This window comes from Dendropsophus ebraccatus, chromosome 13 (genome assembly GCF_027789765.1).
Source record: "Dendropsophus ebraccatus isolate aDenEbr1 chromosome 13, aDenEbr1.pat, whole genome shotgun sequence".
NCBI lineage: Eukaryota > Metazoa > Chordata > Amphibia > Anura > Hylidae > Dendropsophus > Dendropsophus ebraccatus.
In genome coordinates this window covers 67,797,988-67,810,113 of record NC_091466.1, presented here as the reverse complement: position 1 = coordinate 67,810,113, position 12,126 = coordinate 67,797,988, and the positions used below count along the sequence as shown (strand labels likewise).

Here is a 12,126-nt window from a genome sequence, read left to right as displayed (position 1 = left end):
CTACCAAAAATCCATTTGTTTGGGGGGGGGGGTGTTTGCTCTGTATTGTGTTTCTGTCCTTCCTGGTTTAGCATATCCCAGAATGCATTGCTTTCCCTCAGCTGATCATCACAGTCCCCCACCCATCACAATCAGTAAAATCAGTGCAGCAGCTTCTTCTGGTTGGTCAGAGATGGTGAATCACTCAGGGGATTGAGTTATCCAGCCCCGCCTCCTGGGACATCACGCCCTGCCCCCTGTCTGCATCATCAGCCTGTGCTCAGAAAACACACACAATGTGAGACAGAGGCATGGAAGATTTGTCTCCTAAGGTGGGAGAGCAGTGGGAGCAAGAGACAATGTGAATTGGCACAGAGGCCATTTTTTTTCACTTCCTGGATTTCTATCAACTACCAGTGTGGTAGAACCGTAAAGATACGGTAATACATTGTATAGACACATCTATATAACTTTTAATGTACTTTTAATAGAAAGCAAGTTTTTCTTATCCAGAGTTCCCCTTTAAGAAGCCGCATTAGATAAAGTGAGCTCACCTGCAGTCCTATGCAAAACAACAGTTTACATAAAATCAGTAATGCTGCAGTATATAGTATATAGTTGTAGACTATCAATAGTTTGCTATAATTTCATTATAATTTGGTTCTCTGGGATAGGAAGAGTTAAAATCTAGACTCTATGAATCACCGCCATGGTATCTAATGCCTCCAGCCGAGGTCAGGGGAGGTTAAGTATAGTCAATTTCCCATTGAAGGTGCAGGCATTATATATTCTCACATATAAGGAAGGCAGAACTCAACTGGTAAGGGATAAACACATCAATAGTATACAAGTGAGAATGTGTAGAAAGAAGAGCCTGTCCTTATAATGGCCCCTCACCAGGTACTGTTTGTACTATTCATCTTACTATACTGGATTTGGTCAGTAACAGTATGGTAATATTAGTGGTCATGGTGTGGTGGTAATAGTTGCTCCTTTTATACTGGTATTATTAGTAATATTGGTCTCGGTATTCAGGATTTGATTTGTATGACGGCCCAATCAAAAGTTTGCTATGGGGACCAGCCATTTCTAGTTACGCCCCTGTCCAGACCCCTGATCACCAGACAGTCATTAGGTGCAATCTGCCGAAAAGTGACTCTTCAGATACTTAATCTGTATGTTAGAATATACAGACAGGATGGGGGCTGCTCTACATGAGCCAGAGCGTTAATATACCCTACCTTCCCCTGTAATAAGACTAGACATAGAGGATTTCCTTGACCTCATATAATCATTAGATGGGAGGTGAGAAAACTCCTACAAATCCATCAGTAATAAATGTACAAATCCTCAGAAATAGAAAGATTTCCTCACAATTCATATCCCCAGAGTTTTTTACTGTTTAGGAGCAGTATCATGAGTTGCAGTATATTCTTGTATATAGGGAGCAGTATTATAGTAGTTATATTCTTGTATATAGGGAGCAGTATTATAGTAGTTATATTCTTGTATATAGGGGCAGTATTATAGTAGTTATATTCTTGTATATAGGAGTAGTATTATAGTAGTTATATTCTTGTATATAGGAGCAGTATTATAGTAGTTATATTCTTGTATATAGGAGCAGTATTATAGTAGTTATATTCTTGTATATAGGAGGCAGTATTATAGTAGTTATATTCCTGTATATAGGAGCAGTATTATAGTAGCTATATTCTTGTAAATAGGGAGCAGTATTATAGTATTTATATTCTTGTATATAGTAGCAGTATTACAGTTGTTATATTCTTGTATATAGGGGGGTAGTATTATAGTAGTTTTATTCTTGTATATAGGAGCAGTATTATAGCAGTTATATTCTTGTATATAGGAGCAGTATTATAATAGGTAGAGCAAGATGATACAGTCATATTATCTCCTTGGCCGGAAGAAATAAACTTTGATACGAAACAGGCTGTTTCCAGGATGCACCTGTGATCAGCTCCCTCCCCGCCCCTCCTCTTAATTCATGGAATAAACAGAATTGGTTTAGCAGCATATTTGGTGAGTGCTGGATTCTTCTTTTCTCCATTTCTACCACTATAGCTCTGTCCACACTCTTGTATTCTCATGTCACAGTCAGGAGTTCTTCATTAGATGGAGCTGCGGTTTCAGACCCTGGATGGCAGATCAACTCACCGGAAGATTACTTCTTATGACAATTGTATCATATTGTTGACTACAGTTTATTGCAGACACTACAGCGATTAGGGGCTGTCAAGTAACATGTACATCTCCATTATCTCCCATAAATATAAAGCTGGAGGCAGATGGAATGTAGACCCAATCCCCTGTTGACTGAACCTGAGCTATAGTGCATTGTGAAGCGCTGAATTCTTAAACTCGTGCCTGAAGGCTACAGAATGTGTTAACTGTATACAGTGAGGTGTAAATGCAAGTTTTAAATGTCAGAGAAGGAACTTCCTTATATGGTCACTGTTGTTTCAAATACTGTAGCTTCCCCCCTATGTGGAAGCCCATGAGATTCTTTAAAGGGGTTATCCAGCACTACAAAAACATGGCCACTTTTCTCCCTACTGTTGTCTCCATTTCAGGTGCGGTTTGCAATTAAGCTCCATTTACTTCAATGGAACTGAGTTTCAAAACCCCACCCAAACTGGAGTCAACACTAGAGGGAAAGTGGTCAGTATTGTGGTCCTCATATTGCAACCAAAACCAGAAGTGGATTAAAAACACAGAAAGGATCTGTTTACACAATATTGAAATTGAGTGGATGGCCGCCATATAACAGTAAATAACGGCCATTATTTCAATATAACAGCCGTTGTTCTAAAATAACAGCAAATATTTGCCATTAAATGGCGGCCATCCACTCAATTTCAACATTGTGTGGACAGATCCTTTCTGTGTTTTTAATCCACTCCTTGTTTTGGTTGCAATACTGACTGAAATATACTGACTGAAATATACGTAGTGTGAACGCAGCCTTAAAGGGGTTATCCAGCGCTACAAAAACATGGCCACTTTCCCCCTACTGTTGTCTCTAGTTTAGGTGGGGTTTTGAGGCTCAGTTCCATTGAAGTAAATGGAGCTTAATTGCAAACCACACCTGAATTGGAGACAACAGTAGAGGAAAAAGTGGCCGTGTTTTTGTAGCACTGGATAACCCCTTTAACCTAGAAAAAGGTCTGACATCTTGGCCACTAGGTGTCTCACTTCTTTGAAATTGTATGTTAACTGCCTGTTGTTAAAGGGGTGCTTCAGCGTGGGGGCACTTTTTTGGGGGGGGACCGGGGAGGAGGTGGCTGAAATAAAAGACGTCCACTTACCTCCCCGGTTCCAGCGGCGGGTCTCGCATCACGGCGCTCCGGTCCCCGGCCGCTTCCGGGTGTCTGACGCCGCCCGAGACGCTACGTCTCAGGGCCGCTCAACCACTCAGTGAAGGAGGCAGGATCCGAGCGGACTTCAAACGGATCCCGCCTCCTTCACTGAGTGGCTGAGCGGACCTGAGACGTAGCATCTCGGGTGGCGTCAGACACCCGGAAGCGGCCGGGGACCGGAGCGCCGTGATGCGGGACCCGCCGCTGGAACCGGGGAGGTCCCCCCAAAAAAGTGCCCCCCCCCCCGCCGGAGCACCCCTTTAAGTTCAGTCTGTATCTAGTAACACAGAAACCTAGCATTGGACCCCAGCTTAGGAAAGCAGATGGGAGTCACCCTGTTTAAATTTGGCTTTAAGCCACATTCACAGGTCTGTTATGCTGTTCATAGCCGCTGACCTGTAGCTACGAACAACACTAGGCATGTGCATCTAGCTGTCCTAAATGCACAGACCCATCCATTAGTAAATGGGGATCCGTGCCACAATTGCAATCTGTACAAGGACCTGTCAGGTTTTTTTTAGCGGCATGGATCATGGCCACCATAACACGTATTGGTCCATTCAAACTAAGGGCCCTATTACATAAAGCTATAAGGCCGATTCGGACGATTATCGCTCTGTGATTGGCTGATCATGTCTTTTGGTCCTGACTAAGATCATCAGCCACCGGGCATGCATCGCTATGTGACAGTGATTGGCTGAGCTGCCTGTCAGTTCTGATACCTGCTCTGAAGCTACAGTGGCGGCTCTGGGAAGCGAGCAGAAGGCAGAAGGAAACTGGGGACCTGGACTGGTAATGTATACAGTTTAAGGACAAGGGCTGCAAGGACATTGCTAAACGAATATCGAGCCATGTAATTACTAATCTAGCAGATCAGCGCTCACTTACAGGAGGCATCGTGCCATCTAATACGGCCCTACACAGAGAGTATAATCTGACAGACCTTTGAAGTCAAAGCCAGGAACAGACTATGAACAGAGAACAGGAAAGACTGAGATTTCTCCTCTTTTCAAACCCATTCCTGGCTTTGGCTTCAAAAATCTGTCAGATAAATCTGTCCGTATAAACGCACCATAGGTCCAGATTCCTCTCCCCTTAATGGGCCAATGATGAAAATAAACATCATAAACATAACAAAAATGTATATAAACTAGTTATCTCTGTAATCGCACTGACCTGCAGAATAAAGATAAATTAATTTTTACTTCAAAATGAACAGTGAAAAAACAAAATCCTTCATAATTTGCAGAACTTCAGGTTTGTTTTTTAATTTTTTTTTTACCAATTTCAGATAAATTTTCTGTTTTAAAGTATGTTTTATAGTAAAATGAATGAGTATCTTTAAAAAGTACTATTTATCCTGCAAAAATGGAAGCGTTATAGGCTATAGCACTTAGGAGGTGAGGAGTTATAATTGTGCCAAAGAAACACTAAGGAAAAGAACAAATTACACAATTTACATAATTCCTATTACTTAAATGGGCGTTATGATAATGACCCATAAGCTGAGCTTTTTAGATACCTCTGAGCATTACAAGAGTTGTGCTGCGTTCACACGGAACGATTATCGTGCAAATTCGCACGATAACGATCAAATTAGAACAATAATCGTACGTGTAAACGCTGCGAATGATCAAGCGATGAGCGATAAATCGTTTATTTTGATCTTTCAACAAGTTCTCAAATCGTCGTTGATCGTTCGCAAAAAATTCGCAGATCGTTCCGTGTAAACAATCGTTCACTGATTTACCCTATGTGTGAGATGGGCTTAAGCGATCGCAAAACGAATTTTCCATACGATATATCGTACCGTCTAAACACTGATCGTTGTGGAAAACACATTGTTACTTCGACATCGTTAATCGTACGATCGGGCGAATTATCGTTCCGTGTAAACGTAGCATTAGGCTAGGTTCAGACATTGTTTCTACAGTCTGTTTCACGTATCCATTTTTAAATGGTAACTTTTAACGTACACAAACCTGGTCAACCGCATTTTTGTACACACTAAATTTTCATTTATTTTTTTTAAAGGCATCAGTTTTGATCCTTTTTTTATAATGGTAGTCAATGGAAAAACGTTTTCATACGCATTGCACACAATTGCATCCATTTTTACCCCATAAAACATATGTGTTAAACGGACTGCAAAAACACAGCGTGAATCCCGGGTTATACCACATGTACCTTCAGATAGCTGCTTTTTATCCAAGACCTGTCCTGTGGTCCGTTCGGCAGGTGATGCAGTTATTGTCCTAAAAAAATACTTTTAAACTTGAAGCCCCGTGCCAAACGGGAGTATCTGTTGCCTAACTTTGCACAACTTATCTGTCCCTCCTCATCATTAGGAATGCTCCAGGCAGATTGCCTCCTATTCCCCACCTGTGGCAGCCCGGAACATGGGCTGGATCGTTAAAGTGACTGTACCACCAGGCCCAGACTGAAGCACTAGAGGGGCCATCAATAAGGGGGTGGGGGGATGGGGAGAAGAGGCCATCTTTAAGGAAGGGGGGGGGGGAGAAGGTGGCATCTATAAGGGGGTGGGGGGGGGGAGAAGAGGCCATCTAAAAGGAAGGGGGGGGGGAAGGTGGCATCTATAAGGGGGGGAAGAAGGTGGCATCTATAAGGGGTGGGGATGGGGAGAAGAGGCCATCTATAAGGAAGGGGGGGACATCTATAAGGAAGGGAGAAGGTGGCATCTATAAGGGGGGGAGGGGTACATCTATAAGGGAGGGAGAAGGGGCCATCTATAAGGGAGGGGGGAGAGAGGGCCATCTATAAGAGGGGGGGACAACATAGGGGGAGAGGGGGCCTATAAGGGCACAACATAGGGGAGAGGGGGATTATAAAGGGACAACATTGGGGGAGAAGGGAACATCTATAAGGGGACAATATAGGGGGAGACCGGGCCATCTATAAGAGGACAACATAGGAGGGGCCATCTATAGGGGGGGCAACATAGGGGGCCATCTATAAGGGGACAATATGGGGGGGGCTTCTATAAGCGGGGGCTATCTATAAGGAGGTGCGACAGAGAGGAGGGCCATATATTAAAATGGAATCACATAGAGTCAGCCTACCCACTAAATGAGGGTGTAAAGGGGCCAATACAGATGTGCAGTTATTATAGAGATGAGGATGGTGCCAGAGTGAGGAGCCTAATGTCTGTCTGGCAGATTCTGTGGATTCGTGGCTCGGAGAAGTTCTCATAATGGCCCAGGGCAAATGGAGAAGAAAATGAAAAGGGAAAAACTCTGATCAGAGAAGACGTCCCCTGTAAGTCACCTAATATAACTGCACTGTAATGTATATGGAGTACAGAACCTGTGTAGAGCTGCGTCCACCTCTATATGACTGGATGAGGTGATAGTGAGCTGTGTACAGAAGATCTTATTCAGTAGCAGCGGTGGGGTTAGTCAGTATGCGGTGGTATTAGTCAGTATGCGGTGACATTAGTCAGTATGCGGTGGTATTAGTCAGTATGCGGTGGTATTAGTCAGTATGTGGTGACATTAGTCAGTATGTGGTGACATTAGTCAATATGTGATGGTATTAGTCAGTATGTGGTGAAATAAGTCAATATGTGATGGTATTAGTCAGTATGTGGTGACATTAGTCAGTATGTGGTGACATTAGTCAGTATGTGGTGACATTAGTCAGTATGCCGTGACATTAGTCAGTGTGTGGTGGCATTAGTCAGTGTGTGGTGACATTAGTCAGTATGTGGTAGTGGTGTTAAACTCACCACGGTGCCCAGGGCCGTAAGCAGTCTGTCTCTGTACACTATGCAGTGGTGACGACCAATAACTGCAGCTCAGCTACACAGTACAGAGACAGAAGCTTCTGACCCCATTTACTGTGTTATTATCTGTAATTACAGTCATGGCCGTGATGATACAACATGTAGCCATGCTGCACTCACAACATCATCTCATAACTTATCACCGCACGGCGAGTGGGCCTGTGTGCTCGGAAATGCCAGGGCTGATTTTCAGTCCCAGTCCGGCCCTTGCATCACCTGCCGAACTGACGGCAGGACAGATCTTGGATTAAAAGCAGCTATCCGAAGGTACAAGTGGTTTGGGGGGGGGGGGTGTCAGATTGTGGGTACAGTCACTTTAAGCTAGATGCCAACTCCAGTGGTGGGACCCCCATGCATACCATACTGTATCCTCTTTAGGGTGCCTTCATTGACATCCCGCTGCATGTATATAAGTTAACCCCCCGGCGGCCGGAGCATACATCACCTCCTCCCTGCTCTGGCTTGCTTCGGGGGTTCCCGATGTCTGCTTGTCCCGCTTAGCCAATCAGAGCACTGCCCCACCGCAGCCACTGATTGGCTGAGCAGGACGTCCTGGTCCTCTCAATTTTAACCTCTTAAGGACATAGGACGTACCGGTACGTCCTATGTCCTCATTAGCACTTCAAAGCGGGGCCGCGCGGCGGCCCCGCTTTGAAGTGCCGCGATCCCGGGTGCCGCGTGTAGCCCGGGACCGCCGCTATTAGCGGGCACGGTCTGATCGCCGTGCCCGCTAATTAGCTAATCGGAGGCAGCTGTCAAAGTTGACAGCTGCCTCCGATTACCGGAGGCAACGTTTCCCTGGTGTCTAGTGGGGGAGATCGCTCCTCCGGGACCTTGTCCCGGAGGAGCGATCTCCGTTACTGATGCCGGCCGGGGACGCGTCCAAGATGGCGCCGTCCTCGGCTCGGCACTCGTTTGTTTCCGGCTGCAGCAGCCGAAAGCAAACGAGTGCCGATCTCATGGATCTCTGCAGCATATCTATGCTGCAGAGATCTCAATGAGAGATCACAGTGTATATACTAGAAGTCCCCCAGGGGGGCTTCTAGTATATGTGTAAAAAAAAAAAAAAAGTGTTGTTAATAGTAAAAAGCCCCCTCCCCTAATAAAAGTCTGAATCACCCCCCTTTTCCCAGGTTATAAATAAAAGTAAACAAATAAATAAATAAATAAACATGTTTGCTATCGCCGCGTGCGTAATTGCCCGAACTATTAATTAATCACATTCCTGATCCCGTACGGTAAACGGCGTCAGCGCAAAAAAATCCCAAAGTGCAAAATTGCGCATTTTTGGTCGCATCAAATCCAGAAAAAATGTAATAAAAAGCGATCAAAAAGTCGTATATGCGCAATCAAGGTACCGATAGAAAGATCACATCATGGCGCAAAAAATGACACCTCGCACAGCCCCATAGACCAAAGGATAAAAGCGCTATAAGCCTGGGAATGGAGCGATTTTAAGGAATGTATATTGGTTAACAACGGTTTGAATTTTTTACAGGCCATCAGATACAATATAAGTTATACATGTTACATATCGTTTTAATCGTAACGACTTGAGGAACATGCATAACAAGTCAGTTTTACCCCAGGGCGAATGGCGTAAAAACACATTTCCCCCAAATAAAAGAAATGCGTTTTTTTTTTCAATTTCACCACACTTTGAATTTTTTTCTGGTTTCGCAGTGTACTTTATGCAAAAATTCAGCCTGTAATTGCAAAGTACAATTAGTGACGCAAGAAATAAGGGGTCATGTGGGTTTCTAGGTGGAAAAATGCAAGTGCTATGACCTTTTAAACACAAGGAGGAAAAACCGAAAACGTAAAAACGAAAATGGGCCATGTCCTTAAAGGGTTAAACAAACCAAAGAAAAGTGATGCAGCATTCTGGGATTTATAGTTCATTCCATACAAATATACCAGAGAAGTGCGTCTAAAGTAGTAACGGGTAGATTCCTGTGACTGAATTACTGTGCATGTAATTATTGCTCCAGGGTGGATTAACACTTACTGCATCACATCAGGTCATCAATCTGCTGCAATACTCTGTACTGTTATGGCCTATGGCTCTGCACTCTCGCAGCAGATAATACTTTACCTGCCTGTGTTGCGGCCTGTTTCTCCATAACAGTACTGAGTATTGCAGTGGATTTCACTGCGACTGCGGTACATGTGAGTGCACCCTCAGGTAAGGTTTTGACTGGGGGTTGGACATCTCAGCTGAGGTGATGACTGGGGGCGGAGCTACTTCTCAGCTGAGGTGATGACTGGGGGCGGAGCTACTTCTCAGCTGAGGTGATGACTGGGGGCGGAGCTACTTCTCAGCTGAGGTGATGACTGGGGGCGGGGCATCCTCTCAGGTGAGGCACCGAATAGTGGTGGCCTTTTCAACCAAGGTCCTCACTGAGGGCGTGGCCTCCCCCTCAGGTGAAGCTCCGCCCAGTCAGGACTTTTCCTCAGGCAGCTGCCACTACAGATGTGCTCCCAGGTACAGCAGCCAAGTCTGTGGGTTTTTACCTCAGAATTTCACCAAATCCTTCCCCAGTCACCACACATGGTTAGTAAGAGGGAATGTATGTTTCCTGTCAGGTTTTCTCTAATATCCTGGGAAAACTCTTACTGCTGTATACTGTGTTATTAGATCTATACTGTGTATCCTGGAATCTTACTGCTGTATACTGTGTTATCAGATATATACTGTGTTATCAGATGTATACTGTGTATACTGGAGGCTATTGCTGCTGTATACTGTGTTATCAGATATATACAGTGTATACATGAGGCTCTTATTGCTGTATACTGTGTTGTCAGATATATACTGTGTATACTGGAGGCTATTGCTGCTGTATACTGTGTTATCAGATATATACAGTGTATACAGTAGGCTCTTATTGCTGTATACTGCAGGTGACTACACAGACTGAGCTACTGGGGTGATTAATGACCAGCAAGGCGGTGTCTGTCCCTCAGGATATAACCTGTGGTATAGACCTTGGTCTAATAATGTGACTGCAGCCTGTGGTATAGACCGTGGTATAATAATGTGACTGCAGCCTGTGGTATAGACCATGGTATAATAATGTGACAGCAGCCTGTGGTATAGACCTTAGTATAATAATATGACTGCCGCCTGTGGTATAGACCGTGGTCTAATAATGTGACTGCAGCCTGTGGTATAGACCGTAGTCTAATAATGTGACTGCAGCCTGTGGTATAGACCGTGGTATAATAATGTGACTGCAGCCTGTGGTATAGACCTTAGTATAATAATATGACTGCAGCCTGTGGTATAGACCGTAGTCTAATAATGTGACTGCAGCCTGTGGTATAGACCTTAGTATAATAATATGACTGCAGCCTGTGGTATAGACTGTGGTATAATAATGTGACCGCAGCCTGTGGTATAGACTGTGGTCTAATAATGTGACTGCCGCCTGTGGTCTAATAATGTGACTGCCGCCTGTGGTATAGACCGTAGTCTAATAATGTGGCTGCAGCCTGTGGTATAGACCGTGGTATAATAATGTGACTGCCGCCTGTGGTATAGACCATGGTATAATAATGTGACTGCAGCCTGTGGTATAGACCGTAGTCTAATAATGTGACTGCAGCCTGTGGTATAGACATGCCTCTCTATAAGACAATAAGGCTGCATGTGTGAACAGAGGGTGCGCTCCACTCCTGACTTACAAGATTTTGACACCTGTGAAGCTCAGTTGAGCTCCGCTGTGTCATCACTGAGGCTCATAAACTTACTGGTTCCTCATTTATCTGCAGCCACTAGGTCCTTTGGGGTCTATTCACATATACAGGTTCTACAGCAGTCATAATGTTGCAGATTTGATGCTGTGTTCCATTATGTAGTTCAATTATAGTGCAGCGCTAAGCAATTATTCACAAAATAACACACATTACAAAGTTATACAACTTTGTAATGTATTTTATGTTAGTGAATGGCCCCCTTCCCTATGTCCCCCCCCACGCTAAACCCGGAAGTGTGGTGCATTATACTCAACTGATTCGTGTCAACCCCCGGCTGCCATCTTGTGACAATGATGTAATCTTCAGAAGGCCGGCCGAACCGCTGCAGTCGTCCCTCATGCCGCCCCCCCCCCTGCCAAATCAGGTATGTATAGTGGGGGGGACACGGGGAAGGGGGCCATTCACTAACATAACATACATTACAAAGTTGTATAACTTTGTAATGTGTGTTATTTAGTGAATAATTTTCTAACGCCGCACTACCCCTTTAATATTTGCTGAATCAAATCTGCTGCAGAACCTGTATGTGTGAATAGACCCTTAGGAGAGTTTTTCCCTCCACAAGTGGACGGTCCGTGACTGTAAGTGACAGATCTGCGGGCTGCCCATGATCATGCACTGTGCACTGCAATCCCACACTTCTTACATCTTCATTACATTTTTTTTCTCCTTCCTCGTTTCCCTGACATATCCTCTTCTTTTTTTCCTCCTGCTTTTTCTTGTCCCCATCTTAAATTTTTTATTCTTTTTTTTTGTTCATTACTTTTCATTTCCCTTTCCTTCTCTTCATTTTCTTCTTTTTTTTTTTTTTTTTTTTTTTGCAAAAATCAATAATTCAGGCAATTTTAACAAACTTTGTAATTGGGTTTATTAGGCAAATATGCCATTATCTGCATTCAAAAAGACTTTCCCCAGGGCCCCCCGCTCCTCTCTCTCATTTACTGCTCATTATCAGGAAATCACGTCAGAGAGGTCAGTGCTGACTTCAGAGGAGATAGCCCAGGATGTAGCTGTAAGCTAATTCTTTGTTGTCCTGTTTTGGTGCCTCCTCTCCCCCCACCCCTCCCCTCTCCATAGTGAACAATGAAGACAGGGGGAGAGCTTCAAACTGCTTTTTCATGATAAAAATGCATTTTTCGGCTAAACCCAATTACAAAGTTTATTAAAATCGCCTGTACTATTGATTTCTGCAAAAAGAATAAATAA

General features: G+C 44.1%; 1 protein-coding gene across 8 annotated transcripts in view; it reads left to right on the top strand.

Moving 5' to 3' along the window:
* Positions 1 to 12,126, top strand: part of BEGAIN (brain enriched guanylate kinase associated) — a 597,092-nt gene that overhangs the window by 404,565 nt on the left and 180,401 nt on the right. Inside the window, exon 1 of one of the 8 annotated variants that reach the window (XM_069949881.1) lies at positions 9,634 to 9,715. The exons of the other annotated variants lie outside the window; for them this stretch is intronic. The gene's annotated coding sequence lies outside the window, so the exon portion shown is untranslated. Of the gene's footprint in view, positions 1 to 9,633; positions 9,716 to 12,126 lie in introns of those variants that run through there. 8 annotated transcript variants of the gene reach the window in all.